Consider the following 25,247-nt stretch of genomic DNA (forward strand, 5'->3'; position numbering starts at 1 on the left):
ATATCCACAGTGCCCCCATAATAACAGTGATATCCACAGTGTCCCCATAATAACAGTGATATCCACAGTGTCCCCATAATAACAGTGATATCCACAGTGCCCCCCATAATAACAGTGATATCCACAGTGTCCCCATAATAACAGTGATATCCACAGTGCCCCCATAATAACAGCGATATCCACAGTGTCCCCCATAATAACAGTGATATCCACAGTGCCCCCCATAATAACAGTGATATCCACAGTGCCCCCATAATAACAGTGATATCCACAGTGCCCCCATAATAACAGTGATATCCACAGTGCCCCCATAATAACAGTGATATCCACAGTGCCCCCCATAATAACAGTGATATCCACAGTGTCCCCATAATAACAGTGATATCCACAGTGTCCCCATAATAACAGTGATATCCACACTGCTCCCATAATAACAGTGATATCCACAGTGCTCCCATAATAACAGTGATATCCACAGTGTCCCCATAATAACAGCGATATCCACAGTGTCCCCATAATAACAGTGATATCCACAGTGTCCCCATAATAACAGTGATATCCACAGTGTCCCCATAATAACAGTGATATCCACAGTGCTCCCATAATAACAGTGATATCCACAGTGCTCCCATAATAACAGTGATATCCACAGTGTCCCCATAATAACAGTGATATCCACATTGTCCCCATAATAACAGTGATATCCACAGTGTCCCCATAATAACAGTGATATCCACAGTGTCCCCATAATAACAGTGATATCCACAGTGCTCCCATAATAACAGTGATATCCACAGTGCTCCCATAATAACAGTGATATCCACAGTGCTCCCATAATAACAGTGATATCCACAGTGCCCCCATAATAACAGTGATATCCACATTGTCCCCATAATAACAGTGATATCCACAGTGCCCCCATAATAACAGTGATATCCACAGTGTCCCCATAATAACAGTGATATCCACAGTGTCCCCATAATAACAGTGATATCCACAGTGCCCCCATAATAACAGTGATATCCACAGTGCTCCCATAATAACAGTGATATCCACAGTGCTCCCATAATAACAGTGATATCCACATTGTCCCCATAATAACAGTGATATCCACAGTGCCCCCATAATAACAGTGATATCCACAGTGTCCCCATAATAACAGTGATATCCACAGTGTCCCCATAATAACAGTGATATCCACAGTGCCCCCATAATAACAGTGATATCCACAGTGTCCCCATAATAACAGTGATATCCACAGTGTCCCCATAATAACAGTGATATCCACAGTGCCCCCCATAATAACAGTGATATCCACAGTGCCCCCATAATAACAGTGATATCCACAGTGTCCCCCATAATAACAGTGATATCCACAGTGTCCCCATAATAACAGTGATATCCACAGTGCTCCCATAATAACAGTGATATCCACAGTGCCCCCCATAATAACAGTGATATCCACAGTGCCCCCATAATAACAGTGATATCCACAGTGTCCCCATAATAACAGTGATATCCACAGTGCCCCCCATAATAACAGTGATATCCACAGTGCCCCCATAATAACAGTGATATCCACAGTGTCCCCCATAATAACAGTGATATCCACAGTGCCCCATAATAACAGTGATATCCACAGTGCCCCCATAATAACAGTGATATCCACAGTGCCCCCCATAATAACAGTGATATCCACAGTGCCCCCATAATAACAGCGATATCCACAGTGTCCCCATAATAACAGTGATATCCACAGTGCCCCCCATAATAACAGTGATATCCACAGTGCTCCCCATAATAACAGTGATATCCACAGTGTCCCCATAATAACAGTGATATCCACAGTGCCCCCCATAATAACAGTGATATCCACAGTGCCCCCATAATAACAGCGATATCCACAGTGTCCCCCATAATAACAGCGATATCCACAGTGCCCCCATAATAACAGTGATATCCACAGTGCCCCCCATAATAACAGCGATATCCACAGTGCCCCCATAATAACAGTGATATCCACAGTGCCCCCATAATAACAGTGATATCCACAGTGCCCCCATAATAACAGCGATATCCACAGTGTCCCCATAATAACAGTGATATCCACAGTGCCCCCCATAATAACAGTGATATCCACAGTGCCCCCATAATAACAGCGATATCCACAGTGCCCCCATAATAACAGTGATATCCACAGTGCCCCCATAATAACAGTGATATCCACAGTGCTCCCATAATAACAGTGATATCCACAGTGTCCCCATAATAACAGTGATATCCACAGTGTCCCCATAATAACAGTGATATCCACAGTGTCCCCATAATAACAGTGATATCCACAGTGCCCCCCATAATAACAGTGATATCCACAGTGCCCCCATAATAACAGCGATATCCACAGTGCCCCCATAATAACAGTGATATCCACAGTGCCCCCATAATAACAGCGATATCCACAGTGTCCCCATAATAACAGTGATATCCACAGTGCCCCCCATAATAACAGTGATATCCACAGTGCCCCCATAATAACAGCGATATCCACAGTGCCCCCATAATAACAGTGATATCCACAGTGCCCCCATAATAACAGTGATATCCACAGTGCTCCCATAATAACAGTGATATCCACAGTGTCCCCATAATAACAGTGATATCCACAGTGTCCCCATAATAACAGTGATATCCACAGTGTCCCCATAATAACAGTGATATCCACAGTGCCCCCCATAATAACAGTGATATCCACAGTGCCCCCATAATAACAGCGATATCCACAGTGCCCCCATAATAACAGTGATATCCACAGCGCCCCCATAACAGTGATATCCACAGTGCCCCCCATAATAACAGTGATATCCACAGTGCTCCCATAATAACAGTGATATCCACAGTGCCCCCATAATAACAGCGATATCCACAGTGCCCCCCATAATAACAGTGATATCCACAGTGCCCCCATAATAACAGTGATATCCACAGTGTCCCCATAATACCAGTGATATCCACAGTGCTCCCATAATAACAGCGATATCCACAGTGTCCCCATAATAACAGCGATATCCACAGTGCCCCCATAATAACAGTGATATCCACAGTGCCCCCATAATAACAGCGATATCCACAGTGTCCCCATAATAACAGCGATATCCACAGTGTCCCCATAATAACAGTGATATCCACAGTGCCCCCCATAATAACAGTGATATCCACAGTGCCCCCATAATAACAGCGATATCCACAGTGCCCCCATAATAACAGTGATATCCACAGTGCCCCCATAATAACAGCGATATCCACAGTGCCCCCATAATAACAGTGATATCCACAGTGCCCCCATAATAACAGTGATATCCACAGTGTCCCCATAATAACAGCGATATCCACAGTGTCCCCATAATAACAGTGATATCCACAGTGCCCCCATAATAACAGTGATATCCACAGTGCCCCCATAATAACAGCGATATCCACAGTGCCCCCCATAATAACAGTGATATCCACAGTGCTCCCATAATAACAGTGATATCCACAGTGCTCCCATAATAACAGCGATATCCACAGTGTCCCCATAATAACAGCGATATCCACAGTGCCCCCATAATAACAGTGATATCCACAGTGCCCCCATAATAACAGTGATATCCACAGTGCTCCCATAATAACAGTGATATCCACAGTGCTCCCCATAATAACAGTGATATCCACAGTGTCCCCATAATACCAGTGATATCCACAGTGCCCCCATAATAACAGCGATATCCACAGTGCCCCCATAATAACAGTGATATCCACAGTGTCCCCATAATAACAGTGATATCCACAGTGCCCCCATAATAACAGTGATATCCACAGTGCCCCCATAATAACAGCGATATCCACAGTGCCCCCATAATAACAGCGATATCCACAGTGTCCCCATAATAACAGCGATATCCACAGTGCCCCCATAATAACAGTGATATCCACAGCGCCCCCATAACAGTGATATCCACAGTGCCCCCATAATAACAGTGATATCCACAGTGCCCCCATAATAACAGTGATATCCACAGTGCCCCCATAATAACAGTGATATCCACAGTGCTCCCATAATAACAGTGATATCCACAGTGCCCCCATAATAACAGTGATATCCACAGTGCCCCCATAATAACAGTGATATCCACAGTGCCCCCATAATAACAGTGATATCCACAGTGCTCCCATAATAACAGTGATATCCACAGTGCCCCCATAATAACAGTGATATCCACAGTGCCCCCATAATAACAGCGATATCCACAGTGCCCCCATAATAACAGCGATATCCACAGTGCCCCCATAATAACAGTGATATCCACAGTGCTCCCATAATAACAGTGATATCCACAGTGTCCCCATAATAACAGTGATATCCACAGTGCCCCCATAATAACAGTGATATCCACAGTGCCCCCATAATAACAGTGATATCCACAGTGCCCCCATAATAACAGCGATATCCACAGTGCCCCCATAATAACAGCGATATCCACAGTGTCCCCATAATAACAGCGATATCCACAGTGCCCCCATAATAACAGTGATATCCACAGCGCCCCCATAACAGTGATATCCACAGTGCCCCCCATAATAACAGTGATATCCACAGTGCCCCCATAATAACAGTGATATCCACAGTGCCCCCATAATAACAGTGATATCCACAGTGCCCCCATAATAACAGTGATATCCACAGTGCCCCCATAATAACAGTGATATCCACAGTGCTCCCATAATAACAGTGATATCCACAGTGCCCCCATAATAACAGTGATATTCACAGTGTCCCCATAATAACAGTGATATCCACAGTGCCCCCATAATAACAGTGATATCCACAGTGCTCCCATAATAACAGTGATATCCACAGTGTCCCCATAATAACAGTGATATCCACAGTGCCCCCATAATAACAGAGATATCCACAGTGCTCCCCATAATAACAGTGATATCCACAGTGTCCCCATAATAACAGTGATATCCACAGTGTCCCCATAATAACAGTGATATTCACAGTGTCCCCATAATAACAGTGATATCCACAGTGTCCCCATAATAACAGTGATATCCACAGTGTCCCCATAATAACAGTGATATTCACAGTGTCCCCATAATAACAGTGATATCCACAGTGCCCCCATAATAACAGTGATATCCACAGTGCTCCCATAATAACAGTGATATCCACAGTGTCCCCATAATAACAGTGATATCCACAGTGCCCCCATAATAACAGAGATATCCACAGTGCTCCCCATAATAACAGTGATATCCACAGTGTCCCCATAATAACAGTGATATCCACAGTGTCCCCATAATAACAGTGATATTCACAGTGTCCCCATAATAACAGTGATATTCACAGTGTCCCCATAATAACAGTGATATCCACAGTGTCCCCATAATAACAGTGATATTCACAGTGTCCCCATAATAACAGTGATATCCACAGTGCCCCCATAATAACAGTGATATCCACAGTGCCCCCATAATAACAGTGATATCCACAGTGCTCCCATAATAACAGTGATATCCACAGTGTCCCCATAATAACAGTGATATCCACAGTGCCCCCATAATAACAGAGATATCCACAGTGCTCCCCATAATAACAGTGATATCCACAGTGTCCCCATAATAACAGTGATATCCACAGTGTCCCCATAATAACAGTGATATTCACAGTGTCCCCATAATAACAGTGATATCCACAGTGTCCCCATAATAACAGTGATATTCACAGTGTCCCCATAATAACAGAGATATCCACAGTGTCCCCATAATAACAGTGATATCCACAGTGTCCCCATAATAACAGTGATATCCACAGTGCCCCCATAATAACAGTGATATCCACAGTGCTCCCATAATAACAGTGATATCCACAGTGTCCCCATAATAACAGTGATATCCACAGTGCCCCCATAATAACAGAGATATCCACAGTGCTCCCCATAATAACAGTGATATCCACAGTGTCCCCATAATAACAGTGATATCCACAGTGTCCCCATAATAACAGTGATATTCACAGTGTCCCCATAATAACAGTGATATCCACAGTGTCCCCATAATAACAGTGATATTCACAGTGTCCCCATAATAACAGTGATATCCACAGTGTCCCATAATAACAGAGATATCCACAGTGCTCCCCATAATAACAGTGATATCCACAGTGCTCCCCATAATAACAGTGATATCCACAGTGCCCCCATAATAACAGTGATATTCACAGTGTCCCCATAATAACAGTGATATCCACAGTGTCCCCATAATAACAGAGATATCCACAGTGCTCCCCATAATAACAGTGATATCCACAGTGTCCCCATAATAACAGTGATATCCACAGTGTCCCCATAATAACAGTGATATCCACAGTGTCCCCATAATAACAGTGATATCCACAGTGTCCCCATAATAACAGAGATATCCACAGTGTCCCCATAATAACAGAGATATCCACAGTGCTCCCCATAATAACAGTGATATTCACAGCGCCCCCATAATAACAGTGATATCCACAGTGTCCCCATAATAACAGAGATATCCACAGTGCTCCCCATAATAACAGTGATATCCACAGTGTCCCCATAATAACAGTGATATCCACAGTGTCCCCATAATAACAGTGATATCCACAGTGTCCCCATAATAACAGCGATATCCACAGTGCTCCCATAATAACAGTGATATCCACAGTGCTCCCCATAATAACAGTGATATCCACAGTGCCCCCATAATAACAGTGATATCCACAGTGTCCCCATAATAACAGAGATATCCACAGTGCTCCCATAATAACAGTGATATCCACAGTGCCCCATAATAACAGTGATATCCACAGTGCCCACATAATAACAGCGATATCCACAGTGCCCCCATAATAACAGCGATATCCACAGTGCCCCCATAATAACAGTGATATCCACAGTGTCCCCATAATAACAGCGATATCCACAGTGCCCCCATAATAACAGTGATATCCACAGTGCCCCCCATAATAACAGTGATATCCACAGTGCCCCCCATAATAACAGCGATATCCACAGTGTCCCCATAATAACAGTGATATCCACAGTGCCCCCCATAATAACAGTGATATCCACAGTGTCCCCATAATAACAGCAATATCCACAGTGCCCCCCATAATAACAGTGATATCCACAGTGCCCCCATAATAACAGTGATATCCACAGTGTCCCCATAATAACAGTGATATCCACAGTGCCCCCATAATAACAGCGATATCCACAGTGCCCCCATAATAACAGTGATATCCACAGTGCCCCCATAATAACAGCGATATCCACAGTGCCCCCCATAATAACAGTGATATCCACAGTGCCCCCATAATAACAGTGATATCCACAGTGTCCCCATAATAACAGTGATATCCACAGTGCCCCCATAATAACAGCGATATCCACAGTGCCCCATAATAACAGCGATATCCACAGTGCCCACATAATAACAGCGATATCCACAGTGCCCCCATAATAACAGCGATATCCACAGTGCCCCCATAATAACAGTGATATCCACAGTGCCCCCATAATAACAGCGATATCCACAGTGCCCCCATAATAACAGCGATATCCACAGTGTCCCCATAATAACAGCGATATCCACAGTGCCCCCATAATAACAGCGATATCCACAGTGTCCCCATAATAACAGCGATATCCACAGTGCCCCCATAATAACAGCGATATCCACAGTGCCCCATAATAACAGTGATATCCACAGTGCCCCCATAATAACAGCGATATCCACAGTGCCCCCATAATAACAGCGATATCCACAGTGTCCCCATAATAACAGCGATATCCACAGTGCCCCCATAATAACAGTGAAATCCACAGTGCCCCCATAACAGTGATATCCACAGTGCCCCCATAACAGTGATATCCACAGCGCCTCCATAATAACAGTGATATCCACAGTGTCCCCATAATAACAGTGATATCCACAGTGCCCCCCATAATAACAGTGATATCCACAGTGCCCCCATAATAACAGTGATATCCACAGTGCTCCCATAATAACAGTGATATCCACAGTGCCCCCATAATAACAGCGATATCCACAGTGCCCCCCATAATAACAGTGATATCCACAGTGCCCCCATAATAACAGCGATATCCACAGTGCCCCCCATAATAACAGTGATATCCACAGTGCTCCCCATAATATATAATTATATACAGGAGATGCCCAGGTTATACCGGCTGTACATATATAATTATATGCAGGAGATGCCCAGGTTATACCGGCTGTACATATATAATTATATACAGGAGATGCCCGGGTTATACCGGCTGTACATATATAATTATATGCAGGAGATGCCCAGGTTATACCAGCTGTATATATATAATTATATACAGGAGATGCCCGGGTTATACCGGCTGTACATATATAATTATATGCAGGAGATGCCCAGGTTATACCGGCTGTACATATATAATTATATACAGGAGATGCCCAGGTTATACCGGCTGTACATATATAATTACATAAAGGAGATGCCCGGGTTATACCGGCTATACTTATATAATTATATACAGGAGATGCCCGGGTTATACCGGCTATACTTATATAATTATATACAGGAGATGCCCGGGTTATACCGGCTGTACATATATAATTATATACAGGAGATGCCCAGGTTATACCGGCTGTACATAAATAATTATATACAGGAGATGCCCAGGTTATACCAGCTGTACATATATAATTATATACAGGAGATGCCCCGGTAATACCGGCTCTACATAAATAATTATAAACAGGAGATGCCTGGGTTATACCGGCTGTACATATATAATTATATACAGGAGATGCCTGGGTTATACCGGCTGTACATATATAATTATATACAGGAGATGCCCGGGTTATACCGGCTATACTTATATAATTATATACAGGAGATGCCCGGGTTATACCGGCTGTACTTATATAATTATATACAGGAGATGCCCAGGTTATACCGGCTGTACATATATAATTATATACAGGAGATACCCAGGTTATACCGACTGTACATAAATAATTATATACAGGAGATGCCCAGGTTATACCAGCTGTACATATATAATTATATACAGGAGATGCCCAGGTTATACCAGCTGTACATATATAATTATATACAGGAGATGCCAGGTTATACTAGCTGTACATATATAATTATATACTGGAGATACCCAGGTTATACCGGCTGTACATAAATAATTATATACATTAGATGCTCAGGTTATACCGGCTGTACATATATAGTTATATACAGGAGATGCCAGGTTATACCAGCTGTACATATATAACTATATACAGGAGATGCCCAGGTTATACCAGCTGTATATATATAACTAGCTGAAGAGCCCGGCACTGCCCGGGCATAGTAACTAACTGTGGTTAGTTATAACAAATTATAATTATCCTCCATCCCATAGTCTCGTGCCCATATACCCATCATACATATCCACCATCCCATAGGTCCGTGCCCATATACCCATCATACATATCCTCCATCCCTTAGTCGAGTGCCAGGTTATACTAGCTGTACATATATAATTATATACAGGAGATGCCCGGGTTATACCGGCTGTACATAAATAATTATATACAGGAGATGCCCAGGTTATATTGGCTGTACATAAATAATTATATACAGAGATACCCAGGTTATACCAGCTGTTCATCTATAATTATATACAGAGATACCCAGGTTATACATATATAATTATATACAGGATATGCCCAGGTTATACCAGATGTACATATATATTTATATACAGGAGATACCCAGGTTATACCGGCTGTCCATATATAACTATATACAGGAGATGCCCGGGTTATACCAGATGTACATATATAATTATATACAGGAGATGCCCAGGTTATACCGGCTGTACATATATAATTATGTTGTGAGTTCATTTTCCCCTTCACCATTGAGGTCTGATGAACTCCCTCTTCTGGTGAAGGAAGGTAGTGAGGCTGATTACCAAGCACCTGAGTATGATGATGACTGGTGACGGGAATTGCTGACTGGATATAAGGCAGCCGACGCCCTTCTGCCTTGCTGGTGATCTCTCTGAGGGATTCTAGGAGACCAGTCTGATTCCTGCTCCTCAAAAGCTAAGTTTTCTGCACTGCTTTTTGCATTTGTGTTTTGTTTTGTTTTGCCTTGTTTTTCTGAATTTCTGATATAGTATTTTTGAAGCCTAGTGTCTTCAGGGCCTTTTTCCCTATCAGCCTGTTGGCCCTTGTTTTGATAGGGTTTTTGGCAGATTGCAGACAGCAGCTTTTCTATCCTGTCCTATTTAGTTAGCTTGGGCCCTATCATTTGCTCAGCCTATCTTTCTATCTGTGTGAGTGTTTTTTCATCTTGCTTCACCGTCATTATATGTTGGGGGCTGCCTATTGCTTTGGGGTCTGCTCTGGGGCAGTTTAGATTTCCCTTTCTGTCTTTAGGCTATGTAATTCTCCGGCTGTGATCGAGGGGTCTAGGGCACCGTAGGAACCCCCACGGCTACTGCTAGTTGTTGTTGATAGGTTCAGGGGTCTGCAATCCGATAGCTGCCAACTTCTCTGGTTTTCTGGACTTAGCTAGTATTTCTATTTTTGCCTCCTACAGTGACTCATTCATAACATAATTATATACAGGAGATGCCCAGGTTATACCATCTGTACATGTATAATTATATACAGGAGATGCCCAGGTTATACCATCTGTACATGTATAATTATATACAGGAGATGCCCGGGTTATACCATCTGTACATGTATAATTATATACAGGAGATGCCCGGGTTATACCGGCTGTACATATATAGTTATATACAGGAGATGCCCACATTATACCGGCTGTACATATATATATATATATATATATATATATATACACACACAGGAGATGCCCAGGTTATACCGGCTGTACAGATATAATTATATACAGGAGATGTCCAGGTTATACCGGCTGTACATATACAATTATATACAGGAGATGCCCAGGTTATACCAGCTGTACATATATAATTATATACAGGAGATGTCCATGTTATACCGGCTGTACATATATAATTATATACAGGAGATGCACAGGTTATACCGGCTGTACATATATAATTATATACAGGAGATACTCAGGTTATACCAGCTGTACATATATCATTATACACAGGAGATGTCCAGGTTATACCAGCTGTACATATATAATTATATACAGGAGATGCCCAGGTTACACCAGCTGTACATATATAATTATATACAGGAGATACCCAGGTTATACCGGCTGTACATATATAATTATATACAGGAGATACTCAGGTTATACCAGCTGTTATGTCCCATGAATGAGACATTTTACAGACTGTCCTGTACATCTTACATGCTGTATTGCAGTCTCTCATATTGTTTTATTGTTGCTATGTGTTCCTGTGTTTTGCATAGCTGAAATCCTCCTTTTCCATGAAGTTTGTCTCTTCTGTCTCCCTCTTCTGGGTGTGATGTCACTTCCTTCTTCTTCCCCCTGTGTCTCAGTCTCCATCTTGGCTTCATTAGAGGCACATGTGCTTTCAGCCTGTCTGAAGAAAGTCTTTTTTACCTGCTGCTGTTTGTATGCATTCAACAAGAATTCTTAAAGAAATCAAAGTCTCTTCTGGATTCTTCATAACATGTGTGCCGGCAGCTGAGTTGAGCTATCTGCGACCGTCGCCAATTGTAAGTAAGGTGAAAAGATCCAGCATCTCACAGAGCCATATTTGCAGCCACAGGCCCCGCGGACAGAATAGTAAAAAAGACTTACCAGATTCATGTGTAAAGCCACCCACAGCTTCTATAAAGCTACAGAACTTCCTGCAGAGCACCCGCTCTCAGCATGTAAGAGATTATACAGCTCCCCTTCTCCCTGTGAATCAGGATGGCTGAATGACTACACAGTCTCTGCCAGACCCATTGTTAGAGGAAGAGTGCGTAGAACTTGATCCACCATTTAGTGAGAAGGCTAGACGTCCCACAAAGCCTACATGGAAAGTAAGGGAGAATCTAGAATCCAGTAAACATGATCTTCTCCGTGCTACAGCAGAGCTATGGCAAAAACTGCTGAGTCATATAGACAGCCTGTCTCAGCCTGCTTCTCTCCAACAACCACCAGAGGGAACCCTTGCACAACTGTGTTCAGACTATCAACAGTTTGCAAAAATAGCAGGCCAGTATATCTCAGTGTTATAGAGACTTAACCCATCAGTTACCTGCAAGGAGCTGCGAGCTTTCCAACACCTTAACTTTGAGAGAGAAAGCAAGGTGCGCGATATAAAAGCCAAGACAGAGGCAAGAATCGCGCTAATAGCCGAGATGTCATCTTGTATTTCTGGCTCATCCAGACAGTCAAAGCGATCATCTAAGTCACGCTCTTCAAAATCCTCAACCCTCAGCGAAATAGCTTGTAAAAGCACGTGCAGAAGCTGAGGCCATGAAAATACGAGCTGCCATCGCTCTAAAGAAAACTGAGATGGAAATAGAGGCAGCCGAGGCAGTGCACAGAATAGAGGCCCTAGAGAAGGAACGCGAACACGCCATAGCCATGGCAAGGTTAAAGGTCCTGGAACAAGCCATCAGTGGGAGCCAAAGAGACTGCATCAGTTTAAGTGATTTTGATACTGAAGACCCTCTTAAGCGTACTAGAGACTATGTACGAAGCCAATACAGTGCTACCCCTGCTCCTGCAATCCTTCCTGACCGCATAGATGCTCCCCTGAGACAAGAGGACACAGAGAATATACCCGCATCCTGCACCCAAGGTCAGTACAATACGCTGCCAACCTTGCATCCTGATCCTCCTCTGTGCACCGAAATGTACCGGAAACCTGCACCTCACCAAATCTTATACACAGAAACATACGTGCAGGCAAGTCACCACACTCCGGTCAGTCACACAATTCCAGTCCCACGTGTAGCAGAAACTAAGCTCATTAAGCCAGTTAGTGGACTGAACGCCTACGCTGCCCCATATGTTCCTGCATTCCCAGGTGAAAGCACAGACTGTATGAACAATGCTACCCAGCCAGCAATGGTCCTTCCAAAATCGGAGAATGCTGATATGACTGGCCTTGCAAGGTACATGATTCGGCGTAATCTAACTAAGACCGGTCTTACAAAGTCTGACGATAAACCTGAGAACTACAGAGGTTGGAAGTGTACCTTTAAAACCACAATCAGTGACCTCGGCATCACCGCCGCTGAAGAGCTAGATCTGCTAATCAGGTGGCTTGGGCCACAATTCACGGATCGGGTCAAGAGACTTAAATTTGTCCACATCAGTAATCCCATCGCGGGTCTCACCGCTGCATGGAAGAGGCTAGAAAGAAGCTATGGCAGTCCTGAGGCCATAGAAAAGGCCCTGCTCAAGCGACTAGAGGATTTTCCAAAGGTATCTAATAAGGACAGTACAAGTTCCAAGAGCTCAGTTACCTCCTGTTAGAGCTTCAGCTGGCCAAAGCAGACCCGTACCTGTCTGGCCTCAGTTACCTGGACACTGCTCACGGGATAAACCCAATCGTTTCCAAGCTGCCGTCCAATATCCAAAATAATTGGGCCATGCTTGGATCAAAATACAAGAGGGAAAACCAAGTCTCCTTCCCTCCATTTTCCTACTTCTGCGAGATCATCGAAAGTATTGCAAAGTGTAAGACCGATCCAAGTTTTTCCTATGGAGAACACAGCGACCCTGCTTCATCTCCTAAACATGACAGTCCAGGTCTAAACTACAAGAACCGCCAAGCTCCAATGTCCGTCAAGAAGACTGATGTTCTTCCCACACCTTCAATATCACAAGATGAGAGCGACAAAGGTGAGAAGGTTGAGAATCCTAATCGTATGTGTCCCATTCACAAGAAACCTCTCCCTTTAAAGAAGTGCATCGGCTTCAGAAAGAAATCACTCCAGGAACGCAAAGAGCTTCTGAAGAACTTTGGGATATGTAACAGGTGCTGCGCTTCTACTGAACACTTTGCTAAGGACTGTAAAATATCTATTAAGTGTTTGGAGTGTGACAGTGAGGAGCATGTGCAAGCGCTCCATCCATCCCAATCTATCACTACACAGCTTACGCCTTCCCCCACCACAAGGCGAGGCGGGGAGGATGCTGTTCAAACAGTGAGTTCTATCACAATGTCTTTTTCATGCACAGAAGTCTGCGGAGAAGGCCTCTGGGACAAGTCGTGTGCAAAGATATGCCTGGTGAATGTGTATCCCAAGGGTCAACTAGAGAAAACCGCAAGGGTGTATGTTATCCTGGACGATCAGAGCAACCGGTCACTTGCTAGGTCAGAGCTCTTTGACATGTTTGATTTAAAGGGAAACTCTCACCCCTACACCCTAGGCACCTGCAGCGGTGTTACAGAGGTCTCTGAGAGAAGAGCCAATGGACTCATGGTGTCTTCTCTTGAGAACAATGTGGAGATACCCTTACCCACTCTGGTCGAATGCAACCAGATACCATCCAACAGAGAGAAAATTCTAACTCCAGAGGCTGCACTCCATCACCCTCATCTAAGGACTTTGGCAGGCAAGATACCAGCTCTCGACAACAGCGCAAACATCCTGATCCTGCCTGGCAGAGACATTCTGTGACTACACAAGGTACGTCAGCAAATCAACGGGCCACACGACGCTCCTTTTGCTCAACGCTTAGACCTAGGCTGGGTTATCATAGGCAATGTCTATAGAAAAGATGAAGAGACCTACGAGGATTTTCTCATCTAAGACTCATTGTCATGGTTTACTGGGAGGTCAGGGTAGGTGTGGTAAGGGTTAACATGGAAAACCTCTCTGTGGATCCAGGGAGGGTTCTTATAACCTCAAGATAGAGCCGTCTCCTGTCGTTTATACTCGTAGCTGAGTGTGCCTGACCCTGTTCTGTTTGTGCTTCATGCCAATCGTTGTTTGTCTGCTTGATGTTTGATCCGGGCCCGTCACGGTTTACGTCACTTGTCTGCTGATTCTGTACCTCGCTGCCCATTCTGTGTATGACTAGTGGCTACGTTTTGATTTCCCTTCTGAGCATCCCTCCTGTACCTCGCTGCCCATTCTGTGTATGACCTTTGGCTACGTTTGACCCTCCTTTGAGTATCCCTCCTGTACCTCGTTGCCCGCCCCGTATATGACCTTATTGCCTGCCTGACTATTGTTATTTCTCCGCGCCGCTTCTTTACCAGTGTTGTCATCGGCGCTGCAGGAGCTCGGCTGTAGCCCCGCCCAGCCCTCTGACGCGCGGTCATGTGGCCGCAGGTCCTGCGGGCATCGAGCGCTTCACTATCGCTCCGCCCTCCCCGCAGGTCCTGGCGCTGGATTACTCATGCCTGCGCTGTGCTCCTACCTCTCATCGCTGTGGGTAAGGAGCCTCCACATACTTGCTATTGGTGTCCTTGTCACCTGGATAGCAGGGCGGTTACTCTGTCCCTGACACTCATGTCCTACCAAATGGTCGCAGCAATCACTTTCAACCATGCCCACATCATTACTGGGTGAAAGAGAAGATAAGCGAAAACAAGTGGAAGAAAGAAACCTCTGACGACGCAAACATATTCCTGTCCCGTAATGATGACCTCCGGTCAACAGTGTTCAACTCTACAAGAGAAGACAACCAGCTAGCACCTGCAAGGGAGGACAAAGAATTTATAAAGATAATGGAAAAGGAATTCGCCCTAAACGATTCAAATAGCTGGGTAGCACCTTTACCTTTTCGTTCTCCAAGGACAAGGCTACCGGATAATCTTCAACAAGCAGCGGCAAGGTTTTTATCCCTAAAACTCACCTTAAAGAGAAGGCCAGAGATGGAGAAACATTTTGTCGACTTCATGCAGAATATCTTCTATAGAGGTCACGCGGAACCCACACCCCCGCTAAAAGGTGAAGAATGCTGGTATCTTCCATCCTTTGGTGTCTATCATCCTCGCAAACCTGACCAAATTAGACTGGTGTTTGACTCCAGTGCTCAGTATGAAGGCATCTCCCTAAATAGCCTGCTCCTCACTGGGCCTAAGCTAATCAACAGCCTTATACAGTTGTGGCCAAAAGTATTGACACCCCTGCAATTCTGTCAGATAATACTCAGTTTCTTCCTGAAAATGATTGCAAACACAAATTCTTTGTTATTATCTTAATTTAATTTGTCTTAAATGAAAAAACATAAAAAGAATTGTCCTAAAGCCAAATTGGATATAATTGCACACCAAACATAAAAAAGAGGGTGGACAAAAGTATTGGCACTGTTCGAAAAATCATGTGATGCTTCTCTAATTTGTGTAATTAACAGCACCTGTAACTTACCTGTGGCACCTAACAGGTGTTGGCAATAACTAAATCACTCTTGCAGCCAGTTGACATGGATTAAAGTTGACTCAACCTCTGTCCTGTGTCCTTGTGTGTACCACATTGAGCATGGAGAAAAGAAAGAAGACCAAAGAACTGTCTGAGGACTTGAGAAACCAAATTGTGAGGAAGCATGAGCAATCTCAAGGCTACAAGTCCATCTCCAAAGACCTGAATGTTCCTGTGTCTACCGTGCGCAGTGTCATCAAGAAGTGTAAAGCCCATGGCACTGTGGCTAACCTCCCTAGATGTGGACGGAAAAGAAAAATTGACAAGAGATTTCAACGCAAGATTGTGCGGATGTTGGATAAAGAACCTCGACTAACATCCAAACAAGTTCAAGCTGCCCTGCAGTCCGAGGGAACAACAGTGTCAACCCGTACTATCCGTCGGCGTCTGAATGAAAAGGGACTGTATGGTAGGAGACCCAGGAAGACCCCACTTCTTACCCTGAGACATAAAAAAGCCAAGCTGGAGTTTGCCAAAACTTACCTAAAAAAGCCTAAAACGTTTTGGAAGAATGTTCTCTGGTCAGATGAGACAAAAGTAGAGCTTTTTGGGCAAAGGCATCAACGTAGAGTTTACAGGAGAAAAAAAAGAGGCATTCAAAGAAAAGAACACGGTCCCTACAGTCAAACATGGCGGAGGTTCCCTGATGTTTTGGGGTTGCTTTGCTGCCTCTGGCACTGGACTGCTTGACCGTGTGCATGGCATTATGAAGTCTGAAGACTACCAACAAATTTTGCAGCATAATGTAGGGCCCAGTGTGAGAAAGCTGGGTCTCCCTCAGAGGTCATGGGTCTTCCAGCAGGACAATGACCCAAAACACACTTCAAAAAGTGCTAGAAAATGGTTTGCGAGAAAGCACTGGAGACTTCTAAGGTGGCCAGCAATGAGTCCAGACCTGAATCCCATAGAACACCTGTGGAGAGATCTAAAAATGGCAGTTTGGAGAAGGCACCCTTCTAATATCAGGGACCTGGAGCAGTTTGCCAAAGAAGAATGGTCTAAAATTCCAGCAGAGCATTGTAAGAAACTCATTGATGGTTACCGGAAGCGGTTGGTCGCAGTTATTTTGGCTAAAGGTTGTGCAAACAAGTATTAGGCTGAGGGTGCCAATACTTTTGTCTGTCCCATTTTTGGAGTTTTGTGTGAAATGATCAATGTTTTGCTTTTTGCTTCATTTGCTTTTTGCTTCATTCGCTTTTGTGTTTTTTCATTTAAGACAAATTAAATGAAGATAATAATACCAAAGAATTTGTGATTGCAATCATTTTCAGGAAGAAACTGAGTATTATCTGACAGAATTGCAGGGGTGTCAATACTTTTGGCCACAACTGTAGAAGTACTGATTCGCTTCAGATAAGAACCTGTTGCAGTAATGGCCGACATTCAACAAATGTTTCATTGCTTTATTGTAAGAGAAGACAGCATAAACTACCTCAGATTCCTATGGCACAAAGACAACGACGTCCGCAACAAGGTCATAGACTACAGGATGAATGTGCACGTCTTCGGGAACAGCCCCTTGCCTGCAGTGGCCATCTATGGACTTAGGGTATGTGCACACGGTGCGGATTCTGCTGTGGTTCCGCAGCGTTCAGCTGCGGGTCCGCAGCAGATTCTGCTGCGTTGTACAGTACCTTTATTTCCTATGGAAATTAAAAAACGCTGTGCACATGCTGCGGATTTTTCCGCGGTTTAAAATCAGCAGCATGTCAATTGTTTGGTGCAGAAACGCTGCAGTTTTACACCTCATCCATTATGAGGTGTAAAACCGCAGGGCAAAACCGCAGGCAAAACCGCAGATAAACCACAGGACTTTTGTCCTGCGGATTTACATGCGGTTTTCTCTCCAAAATCTGCACACCAAAAAAAACTACGTGTGCACATAGCCTAAGACGGACAGCACGGGAAGGTGAGAGAGTATGGGTCCGATGCTCGTCTATTTGTGGAAAGAAATGTCTGTGTAGATGATGGGCTTAAGTCTTTTCCCACAAGTGAAGAGGCTATCGATCTGCTCTCTAGGACTCAAGAAATGCTGTCAACAGCGAACCTTAGACTCCACAAAATCATCTCCAACAGTGAAAAGGTAATGAAAGCATTTCCATCTGAGGATCACGCTGCTGGTGTAAGGGATCTTGTTCTGGGTTCTGACATTCCTCCCACGCAACGCAGCCTCGGTCTGCTTTGGGATATTAAGCAGGACACGTTCACTTCCAAGTGTCAGCTTGTGATAAACCTTTCACTAAAGAGGAGTCCTATCTGTTGTGAACAGCATCTATGATCCTCTTGGGTTTATTGCACCCATCACCCTTCAAGGCAAGATACTGTTGAGACAGTTGACCGCCGAGAGTACGGATTGGGACACTCCACTACCATCCTAGAAACAACAAAGGTGGGAGGTGTGGAAGAAGTCTCTGAAGGTCTTAGAGCATTTCCAAGTCCCACGTTGTTATTCCCGAGGCACCCTTTCCGCCACCATCAGAAGAGAAGTCCACATTTTTTACGACGCTTCTACAGAGGCTATAGCTGCCGTAGCCTACCTGAAGACTTTGGAAGACGGTAACAAGGTGCATTGCGGATTCATCCTCGGTAAGGCAAAACTAGCCCCCGAAACCTGCTCACTCTGTTCCAAGACATGAACTTTGTGCCGCCGTTCTGGCAGTGGAGTTAGCTGAAGTTATAAAGGACGAAATGGATATTGCTATTGATTCATTTAGCTTCTACACAGACAGGTACTTGGTTACATCTATAACCAAACAAAACAATTTTATGTCTACGTCAGCAATAGAGTAGAGCGTATCAGAAGCCTTTCTACCCCTGACCAGTGGTATTACGTTCCTACTGACATGAATCCAGCTGACCGAGGGACGAGATTCACTGCCGCGTCTAAACTCAATGACAACACGTGGGTGTCACCGCCAAGGTTCCTGTATGAGGATTCCAGCTCAATGGACTTCAACAACATTTAAGAGCTGGTGGAGCCAGAGTATGACAAAGAGATCAGACCAATCCTTTCTACCCACTACACTTCTGTGATGCCAAAATTGAAACTGAGGTCTCTCCGCTTTGAGCGCTTCTCAAGATGGTCCGAAGACATCACATGAAAGTCGTTGTTTATGTGTGGTAGGGGGCCGGATTGGGGGGGTGGACCACTGCTTACCCTGTCCAGATGACACAAACACCAGGCGATGCAAGGACGAGGCGGAGACAGATTTCAATAGTAACAGTTCCGGATTTATTCGTCATCCTCCTGATGACCACAACCACGCACCGCAGCCTCTTTACAGTTCTCTGTCTCCAGGCCCGGGTACCTGCACCTTTGCTCCAGTCGATGTAACGTCCCTCGCAGATCTTTCGCTGGGGCTGTCCTAGACCAATCTACCGCCAGCACTTCACCTGCCCGAGGTCGTCATCCAATCGGTACCCCCGGGGCCTCATCTGTCCTGCGGTCTGTCGGGTCAGGGCCACCCCCCAACTGTATCTTTGCTGTCCGTCCCCTGGTCGAGCTCTTCTCTGTTCACCATCTTCTACCGAGCTCCTCCCAGGACTAACCTGCCTGGAACCCTATCCTGTTCTATTTATCCCCTCTCTCACCGGGAATTCCCCTCCTGGGTTCCTATCTCCCCGCCCCCCATGACTAAGCGTTTCTCAAGCCGTAAGCTGCTGTTAAGTCCTAAGCTACTCCCCCCTGCCATCTTGTCATTTCTCGGTACTGCACTCTCCTATCTACCTTTCCTAGCTGTCACCCTTCTATCCTGTCAATCTCTGTCTCTTGTGCACAAACCGTCCCCTCCTACCAGTCACGTCTGTCCGTCAAGTCATCTTCCCCACACTCCCCCTCCCTTTGTCCATTGTCGTCCCAACAATCGTACTCCCTACCTACGTCATTCTGAAGCTTGTCCACAGTCTGTTGTCAGACCAGTCGTTGGGCCAAAACCCACTGCCACGGGGCCGAACTAAACCGGGAGCACCATGCTCCGAGCAGCCTACTGCTACTTGCCAGCGCGCACGCCACGTGTGGAGGAACTCACACAGACCCGTTCCTCCCACGTCACCACGTGACGTAACTACACAGGCACAGCTCTCCGGCGCCCCCTTTGTCTCTCAGGTCAGTAAGGGAACTGCACCTAGAGCAAATGGTCGCCGGGGATTAGGTCCTGTTACCCGCTGGGGGTTCTAAGATTCGTGATCAGAGTAAAAGCATCAGCCCAAGATTAAGTTTATAGTTTAATTGCCTTAAGGGCGCACTAGATAATTACAGAAATATACAGTAAATTTGCAGTCAGAGAAAAGATATAACAATAAGGGCACAAGACTTGAGATATTAATCTGGAGGTCAATTTACCAGATTGTAGGGTCATGTGGGTGCTGGGGAGCTCTGCAGTCCACAGGTACAAGAATCTTAGTTGCCGGACAGACCCCCAAAGCATGGGCCGCTACTCCCCTCGGCAGGTCTGTCCCCAGGTCCTTCTTAGATCGTCATCGTCTGGATCTTCTGTGTGAAGGAATGAATATCTGCCAGGGGCTGTTAGTCCTTAAACACGGTAGGTTCCTCCCCCTGTGTCAGAGGGTGGGCTAATAATCCATGCTCCTAGGATGGAGCCAAAGCGTCTGGGACACACAAAGGACGTATATTCCTGCGTCTGCTAGCAGGTACATTCTAATGGAGCCCTAGGCTTTTTTCCGGCCCCCTGCTGGCACGGCTCCGTACCTGAGCTTTGAAGCTCTGTTTTGGGCCTATCCTCATTATCACACCAATGGCCCTGGCTATTTAGCATTGGAACACTAAATCCTGCTTGTATTTACTAACTACACAGCACCTGGGGGTATAGAAGCCGTTAGATGCCTGTAATTCCTGAACTTAGACCAAAATGGATGCCAAGCTCAGACATGTGGCCCCATATCTAAGATGGCGGCTGCTCCTTCATCACACCACGTGACAACTTCTTTCAGGTTGGCGAGGTCCACCCGGACTACTCTACGGCGTGAACCTCCCACTACTCAACCCTTCCACTACCTTCAGCTGTCCAGAACGCCATGACCGAGGCCTATTGCCTACCAGGTCATCATTGGCGCCCGCCCGTCCTTTGGAGTGTCCGTGGTGTAGGGGACCTGACTGACGGACCACTGTCTGGTTCGATACCTCTCCTCTCTTCGTCCTTCACTTCAAAGAGTCATGGTCAGCGTCTTCGTTACATCTACCTCGTACCCGGGACCTGTTACACACATTTATTTTTTTGGTTACACACGCTACTCATTAAATCAACTTTTAACATGTCGTATATATGATTACCACTACTTCAATAACAATAGGAGTTACACAACCGGAGTAACCCCCCCCCTTTTTTTTTGTTTTTTTTTCCGTTTTTCTTTTTTTTTTTTCCTTTTCTTTCAACATTACATTTTCTCACAGCATCTTTAAAACAGAATATAACTACTCCCCCTTCCTTTAGCATTAGTACTTCCTCCTTCGCACCCCCACTATATCAGGAGAAAACAATAACCAATAAAACATTTTCCTTAACTTGGACGCATAACTGTCCTTTTAGGCCTGCACAACGGTGCAGCGATATCCCAGTAGTCCGGGCCATCTCCTGACGGCCGATGTTACGACAATTCAGCAGAGAACTCCACAGCCGTGGAGCTCCCGGGGTGTCTCGACTGTTCCTGGGCCCGACTGTTCTCTTTGCCCAGGGCTCAGGGGTCATCTCCCTCTTGAGAGATGCGTCAAAAGGGGTAGAAGGGGCTGAAGGTGGTTCCACGGCGCGCGTTCCACGCCAGTTCTCTGCTTGGGAACCAGCAGTCCACCACCAGTGGTGGCGTGGACGCGCTCATCTCTGTCGTCGTGGTGGCTTCACTCCATCCGGCCCCCAGCTCCTGCAGCTCCAACCGCAGGTGAGGGACCGGGGTCGTTGAAGCTGGGGCCTGCTAGTGTGGATGGCAGATGCCTCTGCAGAGGCGGCGGAGCCTGATGACCCGGCCGAAGCCGCAATCTGAAGTGGGGCCGGAGCAGCCGCGGATCTTGATGGGCAGGCTGCAGCCGCGGTATGGAGTGCGGCAGAGGCGGCCCCAAGACTCGGTGAGCAGGCCGCAGCTGGAACCGTGAGCGAGGCAGAGGCGGCTGCGGGTGCTGCTGGGTAGGCCGCGGCCGGCGCCGCAAGCGAACCAGAGGCGGCCATGGAGCAGGCCGCAGCCAGGGCCGAAGATGGAGTAGCGGCGGCTGTCAGCAAGGAGGACGCGGAGACAGATGGCCCAGCCTCCACAGCGGACTGGAGCAAGGTCGCGGCAGCAGCAGGCTGAGACAGGTAGGCCGCCACTGGGGTGTGAAGTGCGGCAGGGGTGGCCACTGGTCTGCTCCACGCCGGCGATGCGGGATGGGGCGCCGCCGGATGTGGCGGCTCGGGGTCATTGATGAGGGTGTTGGTCTGCCCTGCGGGGGCCGCAGAGTCTTCGGGAGCATGGGGTGTGGGAACGGGACCTGCCTGCGGGGCCGCCGGCCAAGCCGGGGGAGCGCTCACCTTCCCCGGCGCCGCAGCTCCTTTCAGGCCGTTCCACCTTTCTCCCAGGGGTCGGTGCGGGGAGTCACTGATCTCCACTGCTCCTCCGCAGCTCCCGGTCCCGTCATTGGAGGTCCGCTGCTATTCTTCATCCCGCCGTCTGGCAGGACCAGCCTCCAGGCCCGATAGTTCCGCAGAGTGGGTCGGTAACAGTTCCCCCAGCGGCTGCCCCGTGTAGTCCTATTCAGCGCCAACCTCCTCCTGCCCAGCGGTCACCAGCGCTGGAGAGGCACAGAGTCTTTTTCGGGTTTTCCTCTGATGATTCCAAACACAGTCCCAATTTGTATTCCACTCGGGCACCATCTTGCAAAGTTTCTTTCCCTGTCCGGATCCTCTGATGACAACCAATGGTCCGGAACAAAGTCTCAAAGTTGTAGTCCACAGGTGGAGCAATCTAAGTCATTTTGGGTTCTCCAGACGCAGGCCTGCCGTGGAAGATGTCGTATTAGCGGCGGCGATCCTGCCGACTGCGCCAAATGTGGTAGGGGGCCGGATTGGGGGGTGGACCACTGCTTACCCTGTCCAGATGACACAGACACCAGGAGATGCAAGGACGAGGTGGAGACAGATTTCAATAGTAAAAGTTCTGGATTTATTCGTCGTCCTCCTGACGACCACAACCACGCAATGCAGACTCTTTACAGTTCTCTGTCTCCAGGCCTGGGTACCTGCACCTTTGCTCCAGTCGAAGTAACGTCCCTCGCGGATCTTTCGCTGGGGCTGTCCTAGACCAATCTACCGCCAGCGCTTCACCTGCTCGAGGTCGTCGTCCAATCATTACCCCCGGGCCTCGTCTGTCCTGCGGTACATCGGGTCAGGGCCACCCCCCACATATGGACACAGCTCACGGCGGGGAGCCTACCGCCACGTATTCCTCCAGCTGTGTTGGAACATTCTAACATTTGAACTTTTTCCAGCGTATTATTGGGTTGGTGGAAGTGTTTGCACGTTGCGTCTTCCCCAATCTGAAGATGGGTTTACGTTTGGACTCAGACTAGTCCGCTGTTGAGGACTTCATGCCTCCAATGGAAGATTGGACCATGCCAATTGGACTACAACTGTTGTTGTTATTACCTGCATGCTTGTTTTCCCTTTGTTTTTCAGGTCTACAGTGACCTCTCCAGAGGACATCATAAAAATGATGAAATCTATAGATTTCAGGCGAGGAGTGTTATGTCCCATGAATGAGACATTTTACAGACTGTCTTGTACATTTTACATGCTGTATTGCAGTCTCTCATATTGTTTTATTGTTGCTATGTGTTCCTGTGTTTTGCATAGCTGAAATCCTCCCTTCCCATGAAGTTTGTCTCTTCTGGGTGTGATGTCACTTCCTTCTTCTTCCCCCTGTGTCCCAGTCTCCATCTTGGCTTCATTAGAGGCACATGTGCTTTCAGCCTGTCTGAAGAAAGTCTTTTTTATCTGCTGCTGTTTGTATGCATTCAACAAGAATTCTTAAAGAAATCAAAGTCTCTTCTGGATTCTTCATAACATGTGTGCCGGCAGCTGAGTTGAGCTATCAGCGACCGTCGCCAATTGTAAGTAAGGTGAAGAGATCCAGCATCTCACAGAGCCATATTTGCAGCCACAGGCCCCGGGCACAGAATACCAGCTGCACATACATAATTATATACAGGAGATGCCCAGGTTATTCCAGCTGTACATATATAATTATATACAGGAGATGCCCAGGTTATACCGGCTGTACATATATAATTATATACAGGAGATACCCAGGTTATACCGGCTGTACATATATAATTATATACAGGAGATGCAGCTGCACATACATAATTATATACAGGAGATGCCCAGGTTATTCCAGCTGTACATATATAATTATATGCAGGAGATGCCCAGGTTATACCGGCTGTACATATAGAATTATATACAGGAGATGTCCAGGCTATACCAGCTGTACATATATAATTATACACAGGAGATGCCCAGGTTATACCGGCTGTACATATATAATTATATACAGGAGATGCCCAGGTTATACCAGCTGTACATATTTAATTATATACAGGAGACCCCTAGGCTATACCGGCTGTACATATATAATTATATACAGGAGATTCCCAGGTTATTCCAGCTGTACATATATAAATATATACAGGAGATGCCCAGGTTATACCAGCTGTACATATATAATTATATACAGGAGATGACCAGGCTATAACAGCTGTGCATATATAATTATATACAGGAGATACCCAGGTTATACCAGCTGTAGATATATAATTATATACAGGAGATGCCCAGGTTATACCGGCTGTA

This window comes from Dendrobates tinctorius, unplaced genomic scaffold, assembly GCF_039654945.1.
Source record: "Dendrobates tinctorius isolate UK_male_01 unplaced genomic scaffold, ASM3965494v1 ptg000311l, whole genome shotgun sequence".
In the NCBI taxonomy this organism is placed as follows: domain Eukaryota; kingdom Metazoa; phylum Chordata; class Amphibia; order Anura; family Dendrobatidae; genus Dendrobates; species Dendrobates tinctorius.